Genomic DNA, 23,823 nt, shown 5'->3' with positions numbered 1-23,823 from the left:
AGACACCCCTCAAAGACCGGAGTACAGGATGGGGTCATCTGGAATGAATTCACAGATTCAAGCATTCTTTAAGTCAAGCTGGTAAAGATTTATTCTTACACTATACAGTGGGCAGGGATTCTTTTTTTTTTTTTAGGCAGTTGGGGTTAAGCGACTTGTCCAGGGTCACACAGCTACTAAGTGTCAAGTGTTTGGTCTGAGGTTGGATTTGAACTCAAGTCCTCCTGACTTCAGGGCTGGTGCTCTATCCACTGCACCACCTAGCTGCCCCTCAGGCAAGGATTCTTAAGGAACCTTCAAGAGACTGAGGGTAGAGCTGGGGTTTATATGGAAAAGGGACATGGGAAAGGAATGCCAGGGATACTAATTAGGTAATCTAAAAGTCCAGGTGTATTTGGGAGCTATGGATGGGAAAGTGTAGGGAATGTACCAGACAGGGAGGGAGATGTCAGAGGATCTTGGGAATCTGGCAGGAGGAAGGGTCCTTGGGCCAGATAAGACACCCCTCTCTCTCTGTGTGCTGATTAGAGAATGCTCTGCAACAAGAGAAAACTTTCTCACAGGATAAGAGCTTACTAAGAAATTGGAAGGCGTCCAGAGACATGATCTTAAGGCTGGTGCCTGAGCAGCCCATCACTCTCTCACCCAGCTTTGTGTAACCATACCAGGGAGAGAGATAAGTGTTTTGCTGGGGCCCACTTATGAGTAGTTGCCAGGCACAGTGTCCTTGGCCTGGGAGAAAACTGGCAGGGGTAGTGTTTCTGAGGCCAGGGAGAAATTGGGGTCCAAGCACAGGCACCCAAGCACCCCATCAGACCCCCATGTTGAACTCAGAGATGTGGTCATGAGTTGTACAAGACAGGCATACGTGGCTGGGTTGCAGTCTGCATTATTGAAAGGAATGAGATCAAGACCCATCTGAGCATTGGTGGGTGTTTGATCAATACTTGTTGGCTTGGTGACTTGCCTTGCATGGCATAACCTTCAAGAACCTAGTCACCATCATAACAACTAAGCCATTGGAAGAAGGCTTGCATAGAGGCAGGCTGCCTAAAGTAATTAAATTGGTGTGTTATTAGTTGTTATCAACCTGAGTCACCCCGGCTTATCTGTGAAAGTTGCTGCATTATGCTTAGCCACCAAGTAAAGCTTGCTGTAGCTTCCCCAGTCATTGAGGTGTGGCACGGGAGGCATTCTTCTGTGTTCCCCCAACCAGCTCCTGGGTGAAGTTTTGGGTATTTTGTTATGTACTGGGGCTGAATGCCAGCCGTCCGTCCTTCTCTTGTATCAGATCAAGTGAGGCATATCCTTCAGCAGTAAACATTTTGACTGAAATATTGACCGGTCCTAATCTTCCAAGTACGGCTATCCCTATCTGTCCCTAGACAGACTAGGCCTTTCAGTTCTATCCCAGCCATCAGACTTTGAATTTTCTTCTTAGGTGTGGCTGTATCTGCCCTTCACTGTACTTTCCTCACGTATCCATTAACATAATACCGAAGACTAAATTAGAAGCAATGATCTCAACGCCAATTTTAATAATTGACCTGTGAGCTGTAGTAAAACTTGTGAATTTTACTGCTTACCCAGGAGAAAACTTTGGAAACACAGATCCTCCTCAACATTTCCACCAGGTTGACCACATTTCAGTCATTCATCTTCTCCTTCAGAAAGCATCTATTAAACACCCACATACCCATCCCTCTCCTTCACTATACCTCTTCTTTCGCCACTTTCACCATCTCTTCAGTCAAGTTTAAGGTCCCTGTGTTTCCAGTTGCCTCTCTGACTGAAGACCACAGTTCTCGGACTCAGAGGGCTATCTATCTATTTATTTATTTATTTATTTATCTATCTATCTATCTATCTATCTATCTATCTATCTATCTATTTATTTATTCATTCGTTCATTCATTTATTTATTTATTTATTTATTTTTAGATTTATTTAAACATTTATTTTTAGTTTTCAACATTCACTTCCACAAGATTTTGAACTCCAGATTTTCTCCCCATCTTGACACTCCCCTCACCCCAAGACAGCATGCATTCTGAGTACCTCTTCCCTCAACCTGCCCTCCCTGCTATCAGCCCCCTCCACCTTCTCTTATCCCCTTCTCCTTCTATTTTCCTTTAGGCAGGATAGATTTTTATACTTCATTGCCTGTATATCTTGTTTCCCAGTTGCATGTAAAAACAATTTTTAACATTTGTTTTTAAAACTTTGGGTTCCAAATTCTCTCCCTTCCTCCCTCCCCACCCACCCTCATTGAGAAGGCAAACAACTTGATACAGGTTATACATGTGTAGTCATGCAAAACACTTCCATAGTAGTCATGTTATGAAAAACTGACCATATTTTCCTTCAGAGAGCAATTTAACCAGGCCTTTCAATCCTGGGAGCATTTAAGTACCTACCAGTAAGTTCAGAGCTCTTTGTTAGGCTGAGGGAAGGGAATGGGCTCCATGCCTCCAGGGCCCAGAAATAGCCTGAAGGGAATCTGTGAAGGAAATGAAAAATAAACCTGCCACTCTTTGAGGAAAGAGCTAAATAAATAAACAGTTTTGTTTTCCTTATTACTAAATTTGGGTCTTAGACACACCACTTGGGTCTTAGACACTGCTTGGACAAGGTGCCAAATGTCAGGGGTTGTTCAATAGTAAGTGTGAATCTTGGGCTCTGAATATAACAAGCTGAATTGTAATTTCTGTCTTTGGCTTGACTGTGTCTCGACACTGTCCACACTGAGGCAGGTGTGTACCCCTCTGGTGAAAATCTCCTCCATTTCTCCCGTGCCCTTAATTAGCCTTCTGCTGCTGGAATGGTTCACAACTAACCAGTTTAGAAGATGCATGAGACTTGTCTCCATTGGGCTGTTGAGGTGGTTCTAAGGGGGGCCTTTAAAGCAGATACTGTAATTAGCAACATTTCCAAAATAGTCTTCTGGCATTTCAAAGCAAATTCCACCAATTCTCAAAGTGTTAATCTTTCTGGGCTCATTCTTCCAAATATCAAACTATAAACACAGCCTGGCTGATGCCAAGGTTTCTAATTCATATTGCCAGCTCCAGGTGCATGGATGGGGTGGCTTGTTTAAATCCTTTAAGTGAAATGAAAGCCTTTTTCTGCAGTGATAACCAGTCTTAGAGCATCTTCCCAGCTCAGTGGTGCAGGGGAAATCCCTGTAATCCCTCAGTGTGATTTTTCAGTATCATCCTTACCTGTACACCCCAGCCTTGCCTTGAACCCTGTATTACTCTTTCTTCCCACCTAGTGAAGAGGGGATGGTCAACAGCTGGTTGGGAGTCGTTGACAGTATACTGCTATCCATCTCCTAACCCATAGGTTACTATCCCTAGACAGACTAGCAAATGAGCAATTCATCGGTCCCTGTCCAAAACAATGGTCCCTCCAATCCATTTAAAACACTGTTCTAATACTGTTGACAGGTATTAGTTGTAACCCTCTGTAGCCTAACCCTGTTCCATTAGGATTTTACTGTATGTAGTAAGATTTCCAGGGACATAATTTGAACTAAATTTATCATTATAGTAAGAAGCTGTTTTATAGCCCAGTTATATTATATTTATGGTTCAAATTAATTTGTCAATGATTTTTTGAGATACAGACTATTATGATGTCTATATGGTTTATTCTTGCTTAAGGACATGTTTAGCTAAAAATCAATCCCAGTGTAGTATCGAATTAACAGTTACTCTAAATCTTTCTCCATCTGTTCCTCTTATGTAGTCTGAGACAGATGTTGATCAGTAACAGCTGCCATGAGGCTTCATGGTTTTGGGTTTGGTTTTGTTTTTTTAAAGAAAAGAAAATGAAATCCTGCCACTAAGCCCAGATTTCCAAAGTGAAAATTTTTCAAAATTGATTTTCCTTTAAAATGCTTATTGGTATCTGTTGGTTTTTTGTCACCTATATATTACAATATATCACACTCTCTTCTCCTTTCCAGAGAACCATCTCATATAAGAATTTTTAAAAGGGGAAAGAAACAGTTCAGAAAAACTAATCAATACATCAGCAAAACCAGGTATTAAAATATGTAATGTACCATACCCATAGTCCTTTGCAAAGAAGAGAGAGATGCCTTCTTATATCTCTTTGGGGCCAGGCTTGGTTATAATTTCATAGTATTCAGGGTTTTTTTTTTTTTAGTTTAAAATGTTTTAAATTGACAAGCAGTTATTCTTTTCCTTGCCATCTCCTCTCCTGACTGGGAGAGGAAAGAAAGAAAGAAAGAAAGAAAGAAAGAAAGAAAGAAAGAAAGAAAGAAAGAAAGAAAGAAAGAAAGAAAGAAAGCAAGGAAGCAAGAAAGAAAGAAAGGAAGGAAGAAAGAAAGAAAGAAAGAAAGACAGACAGACAAAACCTTTGTAACAAATATTCTTAGTCAAGGAGAATAAATTCCCTCATTGGTTATGTCCAAAAATGTGTATCTCATTCTGCATATTTAGTCCATCACCTCTTCTCTCAAGAAATAGGTAGCATTCTTCATCATTATCCCCCTGCAATCATAGTCATTTTGTTTATTAGGGTTTTCAATTCTCAAAGTTGTTCATTTTAACAACACTGTTGTTATCAAATTAATGATACTTCTGCTTACTTCATTCTGCATCCATTCATACAAGTCTTACCAGTTTTTAATTTGCTATTATTCTTTTCATTTACAGTGTTATAGTCATTGTTTATGTTGTTTTCCTGGTTCTTCTTACTTCACTTTGCATCAGTTTATATAAATATTTCTAGGCTTCTCTGTATTTATCATTTTCATGATTTCTTACAACACAATAATATTCCATTATATTCATGTTGTTTGATTGGCATTTACTTTGTTACCAGTTCTTTGCCTACTTTAATTTAATTTAAAATGCTGCTTTAATGATTTTGTTGCATATGGAGTCATTTTTTGTTTGTTTGTTTTTGACCTTAACTTAAGTTCTTTGCAACGTCCATCTCTTGGAACATGCAGCCTGTATTTTGTGTACTGTTTTGTATTGACCCAACAAACAGAAAACTGTATGCCTAGCAGGTCAAATGTATTAGGTAAGGTAGAAGAGCATAGTACATAGAGAGCCCAGCCCAGAGTCAGACAGACCTCAGTTCAGATCTGCCTCTGTCACACTGGCTCTATGATAAGTACCTACTCTCTGATACCCGTCCTTTTACAGTATTCGTCTCTGACATCCTGTGTATTATTAACAAATTATTTTTCATATCCCTGAGCTGTCCTGATGGGTAAATGAATAAGCTGCAACTATACCTAGCTGGCCCTACACCAAACCATGGCTCACATCCCATCCAGCCATTCATACCAGCAATCTTCTTGCCATTTACTCTACACCTCTCTCCCTTATTTCCTCCCCACACCCATTCCCTTCCCCCCAATAGCTTTCTACTTCTTGCTCTGAAAACCATGATTAAACCTAGTGGTGTACTGACATTGTTTCTGGAAATAGCATGTCAGTCCATTCACTATACCCGGGGCTTCTCTGACCAAGATGCTTTTCCTAGGCAGCCAGTCCCCTATATGTACTTTTTCCCACTATTAAGAATGTCAGCTCCTTGAGGGCAGGAACTGTCTTGCATTTGATTTTATCCTTAGGGCTTAGTACAGTGCCTGACATATAGCAAATGCTTAATAAATGCTTGTCATCCATCCATCTGTCCATTCATTCATTCATTCATTTCGTCCTATCAGATCTGTGAGTTGCCCCTGAAATGTATACTTGGGGTCACGAAGAGTCGGAATCGACACAACTGAAAAAATGATTGAACAACAGCATACTTTTCTCCCTATGGAATGGAAGCTCCTTGAGGGCAAGGATTGTTTTTGCCTTTGTATTACAAAGACTGGTACAGTGCCTGGCACATAATAGGAAAGATAAATGGTTGTTCAGTTCAGTTGATGGTGTGACCCTGGGCAAGTTATTTAATCGTTCAGTGCCCTAGGTGACTCTCTAGGAATGTTAGGTGCAGAAACGTGCCTAATCTCTATTGGTAGAAGAATTTTCCCCATCAGGAAGTTTCCAAAACGGATGAAATCATAGGTCTGAATTCCAACAAACAAGTCCGTATAGTGGCCATATCCCAAAATGAACTTGTCTCCTCTCTTTCAGGAGGTGAGTAAAATGTTGCATCGTAGGCGCAATGCCTATTCATTGGTCATTTCATTGATCAACATTCTTGAGTTTGAAAGTTGATTGTTTTCTTCACTGTTTTTGTCCTTATATAAATAGTTCTTGCGATTCTGCTCATTTTACTCTGCATCAGTTCATACTACCCAAGATTATCTGCAGTCATCTCTTTTGTCTTTCTTACAAAACAGTAATATTCCATTACATTCATATGCCACAGTTTATTCAGCCATTCCCCAATTAATGGACACCCCCTTAGATTCTACGTCTTTGTTTTGCTTTTTCTTTTTTTCCCCTTACCTACATAATAGAATTCTGAAAACTAAGGTAAATCAAACAGAAATCAATGACTCTATGAAGCAGCAAGAAATATAATTAGAAAATCACAAGTTTGTAAAATAGGAGAAAGTGTAAGATATCTGATTTCAAAAACAACTGACCTGGAAACCAGGTCATGGAGAGAGAATTTAAGAATCATTTTACACTTTGACTTTTTTTTTTCCCAAGAAAGTATTAACGATGTATAGGGATGTGGCTTCTGAGTAGTCTACTTCTAGAGTCTTTGGCCTCTGACACATCTTGATCCTGAACCATGTTTTCCAAATGAGTTTTCATTGGCCTCTCGTATGTCCACTTTCTCACTGACCAGGAGTCAAGATATTAGTTGACTTCAGAGGAGCTACAGCGTCTTTATGTCTTCTAGCTCAGGGGTGGGGAGCCTTCGACCTCGAGGCCACATGTGGGCCCGCAAGTATGGCCCCTTGACTGTATCTGAACTTCACAGAGCAAATCCCCTTAATAAAAGGATTCGTTGTGTAAAACTTGGACTCAGTCAAAAGGCTGCACCCAACGACTAGAAGGCCACATGTGGCTTCGAGGCCTCAGGTTCTCCACCCCTATTCTAGTTCCATTGATAGTGTGTCAACACTGATGAGGTTCGGTTCTTCCAGGAATGTACCTCCTTGTTGGCTCCTTTGGAAGAAGACACTGCATTTGATAATTAAGTGACTCCAACCAAACTTCTCTAAGTAAAGGGTTATACTGAAAAAATGCAGCTAGGTGGCGCCATAGCGCATAGGGTCAGGAAGACTTATCTTCCAGTGTTTGAATCTGGCCTCAGACACTTACTAGCTGTATGACCCTGGGCAAGTCACTTAACCCTCTTTGCCTCACTTTACTCATCTGTAAAATGAGCTGGAGAAGGAAATGGCAAAACCATTCAGGATCTTGCCAAGAAAAGCCCAAACGACTCAACACATGCCAAACACAAAAATAAAGACACACTTCCTGCTCTGATGTCTTAGAGAAGTCTGACTAATGTAAAGCAGCCAGCACGAGGAGAACAGCAGTGCAGCAGCCCCAGCAGCCAGCAAACCTTTGGTCTCCTGACAAGGCAAAGTGACAGCCAAGGACAGGATGGTTAACAAGCTGACTTGAAAAGAACCAAAAAGAACCAAAAACAGGGGAGGAGGATAAAGAAGACTTCATAAGCAGCACAGCTTGTGGTATAGGGAAAAGTAACTCAGGAAGATCAGCCTAAAGGCATTTTAACAAGGCCTAGGCAAACTGGATTATCCCTGCTTTGTAGATGAAGCTAGAACAGTATCTAAAAGTGAAATCGAAGATGTCTCCTGGTGTTTCTAATGGAATCCGTTTCCATGAGCACATCTATGCTGTTAACACCTATGTACTGTATGAGGATAGTGCCTAAATCCAATCTACAAACATTTATTAAGGGCCACTTTGCCACAGTGACTCTGTTAGGCAGTGCCAAAGGCAAACCAGTACCTGCTGTCAGGGGGTTTACTCTCTAATAAGGAGAGACAACATGCATACATATAGGTAATGACAAAACACATACCAAGTGTCCTTGGGATCAAAGGCACCAGTGCCCGAAGGGCCTAGGACAGGCCTCGTGGCTGTACCTTAGACTGCGTAGGAAGGAGTGACCTGTAATAAGTCTAGCAGGGTAGATCGGAGCCAGCTTGTGAAGAACTTTCAATGCCAGAGAAAGTTATACTTGATGCTAGGGGTGATCGGCCAGGTCACACTGGGGAAAACTTGCAGCAATTTCAGTGATCCTACACTGTTACAAAAGCCCAATTTTTAATGCCTGTCTTCATCTAGAGGTGCTTTTGAGTCATGGAGTACCGAGACCTCAGAAGAATCCAAATTGCAGATGAAGCAGTGGGCACCGGAAAGGTTCGTGGTAGGTGTAGCATGCTACCTCTGACATAAATTCCACTAGCTTCCACTTGCTTCTAAAATCAACCATAAACCTGACTGTTTAGCTTTTAAAGCCCTTACAACCCTTGCCCCAACTTGTCTTTCCAGCCTTTTTGGACATGACTCCTGTACTCTGTGATCGAGCAAAACTGGCTTCTCCCAGGCCCTTACGTTCAATTCTCATCTCCCATCTCTACGCCTTTGCACTTGATGTACCCCATGCCCGGGACACCTCCCTCTCATAAAATCACCTTGTTCCTTCAAATTGGAGTTCAAACATCACCTTCTAGCTAGTGCCTTCCCTCCCAAATTACCTTAAATTTCATTACTTTGTACTTACTATTGTGTTTATTTTGTGGTTGTATTTCTGGATACATGCACAGTGCCTGGTAGAGAGTAGGTAATTAATAATTGCTTTTTGACTTGACTTTCTAATTGAATAAAGATTATAGGATCATGGACCTTAGGGATCAGCTAGTCTAAACTGCATCGTTTTACAGGTGAAGAAACTGAGGCCCCTAAGTAGTTTGTCCAACGTCACAAAGGTAGCAAGTGGCAGCTCTAGAGTGTGAACACAGACTTTCTGGCTTTAAATCTAGCACTTCTTCAAAACATCACCCTGACAGAAAATATAAACAAAGAATCAAGTCTCGGGTTTTCTACCTCATTTCTTTGTCTTTTCCTCTGTCTCTCTGTCTGTCCCTCTCTCTTTTCGTCACTCCCACCCCTTCCATCCATTCTTTCTTCCTCTGTCTTCTCTCTCACACACTCCCTCTCTTTTCCTCTCTTCCTCTTTCTCCTCCCTTTCCCTCATACTTTCTCTCTCTTTCTCTTTTTCTCTCTCCTCTCCCTCCCTCTCTCTCTCTCTCTCTCTCTCTCTCTCTCTCTCTCTCTCTCTCTCTCTCTCTCCCTCCCTCTCTCTCTCTCTCTCTGTCTCTTATATGAATTTAGTGTTTTATGTTTCTTGCTTTACAGAAAAAGAACATGCTAACTAAAACACTTTCGTTTGTGTGTAACCCTCATTTGATTTTCTTCTCTGTGGGTCAGTGGCCTGCAAATTAAGAAATTTTGCAGTCTAAATTAAGTGCTTCCAACCAGGTCTTGTCTACAAGCTTTGTTGTCCTAGGTCCAGTAATTTAATTGGTTAGTGCTAATGAAACTCAGTCTCAAGTTTGATCACCAGGCCAGGTAAGTTTCACAGAGAAAAACTGATTAAATGGCTAAGGAGGTTATACTTAGAACCCTGGACAGCCTTCCCAGAAATTCTAACAATTGTAGCTCTGCTACTAAAGGGTCTGAGGTCAGATTCAAAGTCGGGTGTTCCTGTCTCCAGGCCTGGTGCTCTGGGCGCTCTACATACATATGTGTAGTAGTTTTGGTTTTCTTGCCTTCTCAATGCATGGGGGAGGGGAAGGAAGAGGAAGCAAACCTGGAACTGAAAATAAAATTTTAAAAAATAGTCCAGCAGTATCATCTTGATATATAAAGAACGGAATATTTTTATTGCTTTTTGAGTCATAGATTAAACTTCGCTCTAAACAAGCTCAGACAAGTTCTAGGTTACTTTAGAGCATAGGCTTGAAGATGTGAGCCAGGAGAGGTAAGTCCTGTTCATAGCTCTGTGCTTCTGAGGGAAGCTTAGTAAGTGTGTAAGAGGTGTTTGTAGAGTTGGAGATGAGTATTTTAAATACAGACGGAAGGGAACCTGACATTCGTCTTTGGGGTACGCCATAAGTGACCAAGAAATAATCAGTGTTCAAATGACAGGGTGACGGGGCTGCTTCTGCCAGGGACGAGGTCACAGCTGGCTGGGGGGCCGGGATATGTCCTCATCAGCACACATTGGAGGGGGGGAAGGGCCTCCTCTAGGACCAGCCAGCCCCGCTCCCTTCCCTGCTGTGCCCACCCGCATTCTGAGCCCCACCGTCTTCATGCCAAGGTGACTCCAGCTTCCTGCTGAGACACCTCACTGTGCAGAGCTCAGGGATCAGAGCAGGTTGGGGCCAGGAAGCAGCTGCAGACACTAACAATGGGGCAGGAGGCTTCTTCTCCATAAGAAAATATTATTTATTTGTAAAATTTGGATAATAAGCATTTGCTTATTTCTGTGTGTCAAACTCCCTAATTCTCCTGGGCTTACATAAACATAAACATTACTGGCTATGACATTTTTTTTTTTTGGAGGCAGTCAGGGTTAAGTAACTTGCCCAGGGTCACATAGCTAGTAAGTGTCTTAGGCCAGATTTGAATTCAGGTCCTCCTGACTCCAGGGCTTGTGTTCTATCCACTGAGCCACCTAGCTGCCCCAATGGCTATACTATCTATTAACAGAGTATCAAACAGTAAAATAGCTAATCTGTTGCCAAATCTTGTCACTTGTCACTTCTCTCTTCACAGTATCTTGTATTTTCCCCTTCTTTTGGCTGGCCTAGCCACAGCCTTGGGTGAGGCCCTCCTCACTTCCTGCGGAGTCCGCACCTGGATGACTGCAGCACCTTTTCCCTGGTCCCCCTGACAGTCTGTCCTGGCTCCATGCCGTCCTCTGCCAGCGTGCTCTGGCCGTGTCACTCCTCTAGTCAGTGAGCTCCCATGCTTCCTCAGCACTTCCAAGATCCAGTAGAAACTCCTCTGGCATTTCTAGCCCTTTGAGCATGGCCCTGCCCTCGCCCTTGGCTTACAGTCCCACACACTGGGTTTGCCTCTTAAAGTTTCTCTGACTTCTTTCAGGATTCAGCTCAAACCCCACCTTCTGTAGGAAGCCTCACTCCTCCCAGTTCTCCCTGCTACTCATGCCTTCCATTCTCGCATTGCCTTCTGTATACTTAGTATAGATTCTGTATGTGCCTAGTTATTTAGCCACCTTATTAGGTGCCCACCATGTACCAAGTAGATGGGTGGATAGAAAGGTAGACAGAGCACGTGTTAAGGACTCAGGATACAAATACAATTACTTGCCTCAAGGAATTCCTTCCCAAAGGAAGGAGGATAATACATGAAGAGGAACTGGAAAATGTGGGTGGGATGTACACATCTGGGAGCATGATGTACAATGGTCTGGGGAGCACTGGGGAGGTCTGCGCCCTAGCAGGATAAGGCAGAAACTTAGTATCAGGGATTAGGTAACCTAGAGGCAGAGTCCAGGCTAGCAGCAGGGAGAAGGTGGAGGTGGTGGACCATAGAGATGCCATAATGTGCTGCCACCCAGCCAGTTCCTTAAATTTAAAGTGTGTTTTTGCCTTTCTTGTGTTCCCAGTGTTTAGCATAGTGCCTGACACGTAGTAAGCGCTTAATTAATTGTTGTTAACTAACAGACAGAAGTAATTATTTATAGTATATCAGCTGTAAGAAAGATCATTTTTAACCATCACTACGTGACTTCTCCATTCTGGAAACACAGCCCCACCATTTTAATACATTTAAAATCTCTTAAGAATTATCCTCATATTTTCTCAAAACATAAGCGTTAAATTCTGTTCTTTTAGTAAATAAATTCCCTTAGTCCTTTTTATGTCCTCTCTTCAGCCATCACAATTAACTGTCTCCAGAATGACATTTAAACTCTGTCTCCTCTTCATAGACTGCTCATAGTGTTACAGTTTATATTGTCACCATCTGGTTTCTGGGGAAGAAGTTATTGAAGCTGGTATTACCGAATTTTAAGAATGATAGGATAAAATGGAATAATAAAAATATCTCATAGAGGGGAAGTGATTTTTCTTTCTTATTCAATAAATAGGATTACTGGGGACAAGATAGATATACCTAACTACTTGAAAATAAAAAATTACTCTAAGACACCAAAAAAACCCTTTTAATTAAGTTATTTTGAATTATCAACAATCACTTCCATAAGCTTTTAAGTTTTAAATTTTTCTCTACCTCCCTCCCCAAGACCATATGCAATCTGATATAGGCCATACATATACATTCCTATTAAACATATTTTCACATTAGTGACCAAAAATTTTTTTTAAAAGAAAAAAACTAACAGATTGGTAAAAATATTGACAACAAATGTGCCAAGTAGAAGAATATCTTAAATATAACTCTTAAAAAATTTTAAAACATATATATAAGCTGTTAAAAATTCCCAAAGTAAGTTCTAATCCAAATGAGCAAAGTAAAAAAATACGAATGGAAAATAGTCAAAAGTGTGTGACCCTGGGCAAGTCACTTAACCCCAGTTGCCTTAAAAAAAAAATAGTCAAAAGAAGAGTAGCAAGTTGAACAGGGCCACAAAGACCTGGCTGCATTTGGCATGGATTTACAGGGACACCTACAGTGCCCCACTCACTCTAGGCACACTGCACTTTCCATCTTGGTGGAGATTAGAAGTCCTTAATTGGGAAAATCATTTTGCTCTCTTATCTTCAAGAGAAGTATTGGGCTATAATTATGTCCATGAGTTCCTTATCAGACTTATTTTCCCTGGTTGTGGTGGGTGGAAAGAGGCCCTGCCTTAGGCTGAGAGGTTAACTGTTAGCTTGATCTCATCATTTAGCTCTCCCACCAAATATTTATTACACACACAAAAAATTAGAGACATGGAGCAAACAGACTTACCAAAGCAAGTGGTAAAACAGAAATTAGGGGAAGTCACAGAGATTAATTTAGGCAATAAGATAACACTAGAATAAAAGGACTCTGACTCAGGAGTGAAATGAAATGTCAGCCCAGCGAAGGAGAGGGTGATCTCACTCTTGAAGTCTCTGAGGACGCATGTACTGGGAGCTGAAGGACATACAAGGGTTCCAGCTTTCCCCCCAAGCCTGTGGTTCCAGGGAGGTCTTCCATTTCCCATCCAAAGTCCATGCCTCTCCCTGTGTCTGTCCTCTCTGAAGACTCTCTGCCAGTCAGGATTCATGTATTCCTGTGCACATACAGCGTCACTAGGCTGCCCTTCAGGGGACCACCCAGACATTCCCAGGCAGCGTTAGAGCTTCAGAAGAAACATATATTTGGTTTTGCTTTTTTTTTTTTTGTAAGACAGTTGAGGTTAAGTGACATGCCCAGAGTCACACAGCCAGTAAGTATTATGTGTCTGAGTCTGGATTTGAACTCAGGTCCTCCTGACTCCAGGGTCGGTGCTCTATCCACAGTGCTACCTAGCTGCCCAACACATTTTGTTTTTAAAAATCCCTTGAATCAATGGTCAACCTCTCTACAAAAGAGATACAGGTCAGACAACAGAGATATTGCTTCATACCCATAAAATGGCAAAAACAATTAGAAACAACAAAACTCAGTGTTTGTGGGTCATTAGAGAAATAGGTATGCTAATTTATTAATGGTAAAATTTTAAACGTTTATTATATTTGTTAAGGCCTAATCTGTTCTAACTGTGCCCACTTGGTATATTCTACATGAGCTAGCCCAGTTTGGCTTTGTTTATCAGTGCAGCCAATGCTACCATTGGCCCAGCCCAAACAGGAAAAGTGCTTAGGGCCTTTCAGGCCCTTTTGTATGCTTGGAAAAGCTCTATTAGCAATGCAGGTGCCAAGTTATCTGACTTCTGCATTATCACTGATTTAAGTAGGGAGCTCATTAGAAGACATTGTGGTATTTTAGCTTTGATGAGACAGAAAAATAGCTGAGAACTAACTTCTACTTTGGTCGGGCCTTTGGATTTATTGTGCTTATCTCTAGCTAAAACCATTCTCCTAAAGCTTCATCCCTGTGTATTACAGCCACCTCATGCTGAACATCTAGGTCCAAAATGGAACTGCTAGTGTTCCACCATATCCCTTCTTTTTTCTGACTTTTCTTTCTGTAGCACATGCTCCAGAGTAGAGGGTCAGCAAACTATGGCTTCAGGGTGGCAGGTAAGAATGGCTTTTGCATTTTTAAGCATTTATTTTATTATATTTATTTTAAAATATAAAGACCATTCTTAGGTCATGGCCAAAAGCAGGTGATGGGCAGGACTGATCTGCCCCTGCTACTCTCCCAAACTGTCATTCTGCCATCCAGGTTCGGTCCTGGACAGCTCAGCTACAACATCCCCTTAGGTCTCAGAGTTAACCCTGAGGATGGCTGTCTTTTCTAGTGCTATAGCTTATAAGCCTACAGTGGTATCTTTTATATTAATGAGTCAGCCTAACTTTTAAAAAGGGACATTTATTTATTTTTTTATTTTTTGCTTTTTGGTGAGGCAATGGGGGTTAAGTGACTTGCCCTGAGTCACTTAGCTAGTAAGTGTCACATGTCTGAGACCAGATTTAAACTCACGCCCTCCTGACTCCAAGGCCAGAGCTCTATCCACTGGGCCACCTAGCTGCCCCTAAAAAGAGATACTTATTTATTTATTTGTTTGTTTATTTTTGGCTAGGCAGTGGGGTTAAGTGACTTGCCCAGGGTCACACAGCTAGTAAGTGTTATGTGTCTGAGGCCACATTTGAACTCAGATCCTCCTGAATCCAGGGCCAGTGCTCTGGCCAGTGCTCTATCCACTGCACCAACCAGCTGCCCCCGAAAGAGATATTTATTAAGGAGGTATAAAGAGCAGTTGGCACAAAATATCCCCTCAGAAGTCTGTGACCCTTTCTGCCACTTCTGCATGGAGAGGCAGGGGGAAAGTGGGCTCAAGCTTGGAGAAGGTGTGTGGCAAAGGAGTAATACAGTTCCTAAAAGTCCACTTGTTTGTGGGGCTGGGGAGGAGAAGGAGTAATTTAACTTCCATCAACTTCACTTCCCTCATCTATAAAATGGGAATAATACATTGTCTGCCCACCTGGTGTGGATGTGGCCATGATTAAATGAGATAAGAGATAATATATGTAAAGTACTTTGTAAGGTGCTTGGTGAGGCAGCTGAGTGGTGGGCCTGGAGTCAAGACGACCTGAATTCAAAGCTGGCCTCAGACATTTACTAGCTTTATGACCCTGGGTAAGTCACTTAACCTCTGTCTGCCTCAATTTCTTCAACTGTAAAAAGAGGATGAAAAGGAGAGCACCACCCTCCCTGGGTTGTGAGGCTCAAATGAGATTATATTTATAAAGCATGTGCCTAGCACATAGTAGGCTCTATGTAAATGCTTATTCCCTTCCCCTTTCCTCCCTCTTGACCAGAAAATTCTGTTTAAATATCACCTGTGGTAAAGATTATTTTTTTATGATGCCATCATTCTCTTTTCACTACTTTAGAAATCTTGGTATCGTCTTTGACTCACCTGTCCCCCAAATCCATTTCATTCTTTCTCCTTTTCAACTTCAGCCCATTTTAAGAAAAAACACAGTTAATTTGTTTATTTTAGATTCAAAAGTATGACTTTAATTTCAGGTATGGAAGGTCCCTCTATCTACGTATATAAGCAAAGAATAGAGTTAGGGTGTTACCTGGCACTTTTAGAGGAAGGGGAGAGGGTGGGAGTACGGAGGGTCCTACAGCCAAAGTGTGTCCCAGGCAAGATTTGAATCCAAGGCTTACCCGGTTTGAGGCTGGTTGGTGATCTAGTACTCCATTCTACCTCTTTGTATTTTGATTAAAACTAGACTTTTAAAAAGCAGAGTGACTGCCAGCTTGCCTGAGGGAGGTTGGCCAGAGCAAGCAGAGGTTACAGCAGGAATATCATTAGGTTTTTGCATAGGGAAATTGTCTTTTTTTTTTTAACCTATTTTTTGATACTAAAAAGACACAACCAGTCCTGAAGAGTAACTGTTACGTAAGCATTCATTGCCGGCTTCTCAATGAAGGTACTTTAGAAATTACTTTCTCCTGTTTCATAACCATCCATGTGTTGATTATTTTTTTAAGCTGGAGCCTTTTTTTTCCCTTTTAAAGTCAGAGATCTTACCTTTTATATTTGGATCCCCTTAAATAGATCTAAGATATTCTAGCTCTTTTTCAGCAATCACCAGCTGCAGGATTCAGTGGCTCTTAGATGCAAGATGGAACTGGCAAAGGGCCCTTTCTTTAAAGATAATAACATAATTACACTTTAATGTGTCAACGTTTTTTATTCTGTTGTCTTCTTTTAAGCAGCTTCTTCCTCCCCAGCCTTAGTGCCTCTTACCCCCCCCTTCAATTCAGAGGTAAATTAAAGCGTTGGGAAGCAGATTGGGGGGATAACAAGATTTCTCTCTCTCTCTCTCTCTCTCTCTCCTTTTTTTTGTGTGTGCGGGTTTTCAAGTGATCTATACTATGTGGCAATATTAGCTATATAATTATAATCAAAGTACATTATATGTTTTGGAAGACTATGTGACTTATACTTCCTCAGTAGGAATAAAACAGGAGTTCTTAATGCTTGGAATTTTTCTATATGATTTAAACTTGAAGTTTATTCTCAAGTCATAGACTTAATGACTTGTGTTTGTCAATATTAAGGCTATATTTCTTTGTCTGCTAACCTCTAGGACCTGCTTTAACTCGTTGGAACATTTTAGGTAGCAAATTAAATTAATTAAATGAGTGGAATGGCTTTAACACTTTAATCATTACAAAATTGAAAAGAATAGCTCCCTCATTTAAATTATCTCTTTTTTTCTTTAATCTTTTTAAATAACTTTGCCATAAACTTGGAATATCTCCATCCTTGTAATCATTGCTTCTAGGTATCATACTGTTAGCTCTAGCATCCTAGAAAAATCCCACCTTTTTCTGGCTAAATCTGATGCCGTATTAGTGGTATTCTTGGGGTGAATCCATCATAATGGAAATGTGAGGAAACTGAAGGATTTCCCATATGACTTGGTAGAGGTTAGTGCGGGGGGAGAAATGCAGTTCAGCAACACATCAGCTATATTTGACAGCATCTGCAAATCCCATGCCTATAGACTCCTGCCTCTTCAGTAAAAGAGAGGGAGGTATATTTTCTCAACCCTTCTCTAGGGACCAGGCTTGATCATTATAATTATATAGTATTCAATTTTGGGGTTTTGTTCATTTTGTTTACATTGTTGTGTCCCTGAAGATTCATTAGCAGAGGTTTAGGAATACCAATTTGTTAGATAATTTTGGTTCCATGAAATTGAAGTCTTTGTACTACCAAATTCAGTCTGACTAGGGTAAAAAGGCAAGCAGTTGATTGAGGAAGAGTCTGCATCAAACATTTCTGATAAATGTCTGCTACTTAAAATATGTAGGAAACTGAACACAAATATATAAGAAGATCCATTCCCCAATGGATCACCAAATATGAACGGAGTTCTCTAAAGGAATATTGTTTTGGCAGTTGTGTGAAGGACGGACTGAAAATGGGAGAGACTAGGAACTGTGAGACTGGTTAAGAGGTTGTTGCATTAGTCCAGGTAAGATGTAACAAAGGCCACATGAGTAGAGATAAAGGGAGGGATGTAAGAGGTAGGGTTGAGGAAGGATCCACAAACTTGGCAAATAACTGGAACTGGGAAGGGAGGAATAAGAGGTCAGAGACATGGATGACTCCAATGTCATAAACCTGGGTGAATGGAAGGATAGTGCCACTCTCCACAAATATAGGGAAGTTTAGAGAAGGGGCATTTGGGGGGATGGGAAGACATTAGTGAAATTAGACTTTGATGTATTGGGTTGAGATGCTGGTTGGACATTTAAGTGGGGGTATCCAACAGGCAGCTGGCTGTGCAGGAATGGAGGGGAGGAAAAAGATAAGGACTGGATATATAAACTTGGTAGTCATCTTTGTGGTCCCCATGGAAGCCATGTTTCTATGATAGAAGATAGAAGAGTATAAGATAAAGAGACCTAGGATGAAGGGGAGTTTGATAGCAGCCCATATAGCTGGAGGCAGGAGCTCCAAAGGATACAATGAAATAGGAGGATACGGACTATGGAGAGGTATAGGGCTTAGATAGATAAAGATGAAGAAATGGTGTGGCCAACATAGGGCAAGGGTTTCTGTATCAGGAGATGGTGATAGTGACTCACAAGGAGGACTTTATAGGATCATAGATTTAGAGCTGGAAGTCATTAGAGGTCATTCCATCCCCTCATTTTATAGATAAGAAAACTGAGGTCCAGAGACATTGACTTACCCAGGGTCATACAGCTGGTCAGTTTGCCTCTTAGAGGATGAAGGAAGAGCCAGTTCATCCGAGCCCCAACTCTCCATGTTCCTTAGATTTCACTAGACTGCCAAAGGCATCCATGTCACAGAAAAGTTTAGGACCCCTGCTCTGTTACCTTTTTCATCCGTAGGTTTGGGGTCTCTATTGGATCTGCTCAGGAATTCTGACAGATGTGAATCCCCTTCATCGCAGGCCCTCTACTTTACTTTTCTTCTGCCCTCTCAAAATGTCCATTCTCTTGGTGCCTTGCTTGTAGCTAGTTATAAAGAGAAATCATCTCATAAAATATATGCATTTGTTCAGTCATTTCTAACTTTCTGTGACCCCATTTGGGGTTTTCTTGGCAAAGATAAGATACTAGAGTGGTTTGCCATTTCCTTCACCGAGATGAGGAAACTGGGGCAAGCAGGGTTAAGTGACTTACCCAGGGTCACACAGCTAGTAAGTGTCTGAGGCTGGATTTGAACTCAAATCTTCCTGACTCCAGGTCCAGGGGCTCTATCCACTGTGCCACCTAGCTACCCCTAAATTTATACATGCTTTGTCTATATTTAAAATAATTTATACCAAAATGTGAATGATCATTAGCTTGGTATTTTAAGAGTTTGCCTTTCAGGAAACCAGTACTTAGCAGATTGGGATCTTATGGATAAGGACTTACTCTTAGTTAGTCTTTCCCACACAATCCATACCTACTCATCCTATGGGATTCTTGTTCATTCTTTCTCTTCAGTCTTCTATAGAGGATCTGTCAGTCAGTAACAGTCAGTAAACATTTATTAAGCTCATGCTAGGTGCTGTAAGTACTGGGAATATGAAACAAGAAAGACAGTCCCTGCGCTCTTAGAAGCTGATAATCTAGCAAGGGAAGACTGGCCACAAAAGGCAGCTGAATAGAAGGGGAGGGGGCTGCACACCAGGGAAGTCGCTCACATGAGGCAGACATGGTAGTGAAGTCAGTCAAAGAAGTCTTGAAGTAGTGGGCAGAGTTCTGTCCTTAAATGAAGGCTTTGGAGTCCATGGTTCTACCTTCTAATCACAGGCAGAGAGTGGTGATGAGGCGCTGTGCCAAAGATCTGTCCTGAATACTAAAGGATTTCCTTTTTTTAAAATTAAATTTTATTGGGGCAGCTAGGTGGCACAGCGGATGGAGCACCGGCCCTGGATTCAGGAGGACCTGAGTTCAAATCCAGCCTCAGACACATAGCACTTACTAGCTGTGTGACCCTGGGCAAGTCACTTAACCCCATTGCCTAGCAAAAAATTAAATAAATAAAATTTCCTTTTGTTTTCAAAGAAAGGTCAGCCTTCTCTCCCTCCCACTTCCCATACACACACCTTGAGAAAGCAAGAAAAACAAAATTCATGGTACAAAGGTGTGTAATCAAGCAAAATACAATCTCTCATTGGCCACGTCTAAAAAATCTCTAGTCTGCCTCCGTCTTCGTGAGCATTATATTTGATCATGAATCCTCGGGAGCTGGTTGGTCTTTGTGGTAATCAGAGTTCCCAACTTTTCTTTATGTTTGCACACACATTTGGCAGGTGAAAGATGAAATAACTGAGGAAACAAAGGATCGATCTTCTGAACATAAGGATTTATTAAGCATTGTGTGCCAGTTACCCAACAGAGTGGGACCAGACCTCCTCTGCTTAGGCTTGGACCCTGAATACAGGGAGAGACAGACTTTTGTGCACAAAAAAACAATTAATCAAATAAGGCCAATTAACTAAAAGGAAACAATAAACATTTGGTCATCTGATTTCTAATTGGATGAAAGATTAGGGACTTTCCAAGTTGGGAGGGGGAGATTAAACAGGTGCAGTTCCCTGAATTCAGACAAAAGGGGTGTCCCAATCCCCCCTAAACAATCAAAGGAACCTGGAAACAATAATTGATTGATCATTATGCGGCCAGTTTTCATGTAAGATATATGGGTTACTTGAGAAGTACAGGTGTGAGAAAACTCCTTGCTTATCAATCAGTCTTTGGATCTGACTGAGTTTTCTAGTCAGCATAACTGAGGTCCTTGGTTAAGGGTCTCTCAGCAGCAGGTAGAAGTGGTCCAGCTTCCCAGCCACACAGAGCTAAGTTCAAACAGTGCAATAAGGTTTTTCTCTCAATTTGCACAGTTAAATAAAGTTTTCTCACAGGACAGAATTTGGACCAGACACATAATTGGATAGAGAGAGAACTGTGCTAGCTCCAGGATTGAGTCACAAGATGGAGTCAGTGTGGTTCACTCAATTCCCACAATTAACTACTTGCTGTCCTAATCCCCTCAATTCCCTCAACACTCACAAGGAAACAAAAACAGAACTCATTACAAACATGTGTAGTCAGTCAAAACAAATTCTCACGTTGGCCATGTCCTAAAAAATGAGGATGCTCATTCTATACTCTGAGTCCTTGACCTTTTTCTTGCAACCATGGGCAACATGTTTCATCATTAGTCCTCTGGAATTGTGGATGGTCATTATGCTGATAAGAGTTCAGCACAATAGTATTCCATTATATTTTTATACCACAAATTGTTTATCTGTTTCCCAATTTATGGGTACCCTCTCAGATTTCCATTTTTTGCTACCTCCAACAGAACTATAAATATTTTTGTACATTCTTAAAATTTGTTTTGCTTAGAACTAATTACTCCCTTAATTCTACTCTCCCTCTTAATTCCCCTTCTCCCCTTTCCTTCCTGTTTCACTGTTGAGTGAAATATATCTCTGTACCCAATTGTGTATTCTTCTTTCTCTTGACCAGCTTAGATGAGTAGACCAACTACTCTGTGTTTGTATCGATATCTACTTGTGCCCCCCTTATTAAGTGAGATAATTTCGCCCAGCCTTCCTTTTTCTCCAGGACTTTTTCAAAAAGATTCTCTGGGTTCCAGTGCCATATCACATTTGTTAATATGACTTTTCCTATCACATTTCCCTGATGACATATTTTATACCACTTCTTACATGCATGTCATTATTAATAACATGCCCCATCTTACTAATACCCACCAGTGATCTCCATGTTACCATTTGGGTCACCTACGATTTTGGTTCTTCTGAGTTTGGGTTGTGTTCCATGATTTGCAGCCAAATAAAAAGAGTTTTGTCTCAGTAAGCAGCTTGGCATCATTGAAGGCACTACTCGGTTTTCCAGGTATAATCCAGTACATTCTCTTTTTCCTGTTTATTTTTGAGCCAGTTCATTGTCTGTATGTAGTACTGGTCCAAGGTATCGATAATAATGGACTAGATGGGATCCCTGGCCAGTTGCAGTTCATGATTTGAGTGGCAGGCATTCTTTCTCCCTATGGATTCTTAAAACATCTTTTGAGTGGTCCTGGTTCTCTTTCTGGAAACTGAGGTAGTCAGTACAGTATCATCTGCAAACAGATGCATCTAGAAAACCTCATCCATGGTCACCCTGTCCAGGATGTATTATACCTTCTCTTAGGGTCCTGCACAAGCCAGGAGGCGTCTGCTTACTCCTTGCTCCCCACTGCCATTCCTAGACCCTTTTACTGTTGCCTGACTCATCGCTTCTTTGGCTTTGAGAGCTCCTGCATCAACATCAATCCATATATCTTCCCCCTCCCAGATTCTTGTTGTCATTTTCTAGTTACTGGGTCACTCTCTCTCCTTTCTCACTGAATTCAGGACTGGCCTTACAGTGTTCACCGTTAGCCTATCACCTCTCCTTATCCACAACAGTGCAAATATGCACACTGATGACTTCTTCAATACCTTTCTCTCCTAGTTCATCAACCTCTTGAAGTCTTATGACTTCTGTACTGGTTTAGCCACTCACAGAGATGATAACACCTTCAGCCTCACTGCCACTCTAACCAGGCCATCTCTATAATCTGGAACTCTAAAATTACCAGTTTGATCATACTATCCACTGATCTCTCCTTCTGCCTAACTCTTCCAAAATGTAGCGTAAGGTCCCTCTGCCCTTCCTTCTTTTCTCAATCTATCGCTTACCTCCATTTTTGGACTTGATGGTATAGATGACTAATTCAGTTATGCACCTACTCGAGAATCCCTTGCCCTCTTGTCCTGTTGGTACGTGACAGTCCTCAGCTCTGAGTTACCCCTACCATTGACCTTAGCTCCTCCTCTGTAGCTGTTGCACCACTGAAGGTAGTAACACAGTCCACCATGATCCAAGTATTGAATATCAACAGAGCCCTCACTCCTGCAAGGGAGTCCTTTTATTCTTCCCTGATTAATTTTCTCTTGTCCTCCCTGCAACATCTCCTCTGTCCCCAAAACCCTCCCAGTCTTTGTCTCAGTATGTGACCTTGCTTTATATTTTATTGAAAAAAAGATCAGTAATATCTGAAATGAGCTCCTACTTCTCCTCTACACCCTTCCATATTCCCCTGTCTCCTCTTTTGATCAAGTCTGAAGAAGAGATGATACTTCTTCCCAAGGCAATCTTAATCCCTTCCCCTCTCCTCTCTTCTGGAAGCTTGTCCTATGTATCATTCTCTCTTGTTCTCATTTTCATTCTCTGTCTATTTTCCTGCTACCTAGGAATATGTTCGGGTTTCATCTATTTTTAGAAAACCTTTATTTGGCCAAGTTGTGGTGTATGAATGTAATGGAATACTGTTGTGCTATATAAGAAATGATGAGCAGGCAGATTTCAGAAAAATGTGGAAAAACTTACACGAACTGTTGCAGAGTGAACTGAGCAGAACCAGGAGAACATCGTACGCAGTAACAGCAACACTGTGTGATGACCAACTTTGATAGACTTAGCTGTTCTCAGCAGTACAGTGATCTAAGACAGTTCCAAAAGACTCATGATGGAATATGCTATCCACATGCAGAGAGAGAATTGTAGAGTTTGAATGCAGATCGAAACATTATTTTCACTTTTTCTTTGTGCTTTTTCTTTCTTACAGTTTTTCCCTTTTGTTCTGATTCTTCTTTCACAACGTGACTAATGTGGAAATATGTTTAATGATTGCACATGTATAACCTATATCAGATTGCATGCCTTCTTGAGGAGGAAGTAAGGAAGAAAAGGAGGGGGGGAAACATTTGGAACTCAAAATCTTATACAAGTGAATGTTGAAAACTATCTTGATTTATAATTGGAAAAAATAAAATACTTTTAAGTGTTGGGAGAGGGAAAACCCTTCAGTTGGCCTTGCTTTTCCTCTCAAACCTTTATCCTTTAACTTGTCTATATTTCACGGTCAAACTTTTAGAGAGGATGCCTCTCTGACTGCTCCCACTACCCTACTCTCCACTCCTGTCTCAGCTCCCTGTAGTCTGGCTTCTGACTCCCACCACTCAACTGAAAATAATTCTCAGAATTTATCAGTGATCTCTTAGCCATTTGTTCTGATGGCCCTTTCCAGTCCTCTTCCTTGACTTCTCTGAAGCGCTGGACATCATAGCACTCTTACCATTCTCCTTCTCCCTGTCTG

At 41.3% G+C, this 23,823-nt stretch overlaps 1 protein-coding gene across 1 annotated transcript in view; it reads left to right on the top strand.

The window, feature by feature from the left end:
- Window positions 1-23,823, top strand: part of TANGO6 (transport and golgi organization 6 homolog) — a 207,676-nt gene that overhangs the window by 103,000 nt on the left and 80,853 nt on the right.

This window comes from Phascolarctos cinereus, unplaced genomic scaffold, assembly GCF_003287225.1.
Source record: "Phascolarctos cinereus isolate Bilbo 61053 unplaced genomic scaffold, phaCin_HiC Scaffold_2;HRSCAF=192, whole genome shotgun sequence".
Taxonomy (NCBI): Eukaryota; Metazoa; Chordata; class Mammalia; order Diprotodontia; family Phascolarctidae; genus Phascolarctos; species Phascolarctos cinereus.
This window is presented reverse-complemented; position numbering and strand designations above follow the sequence as displayed.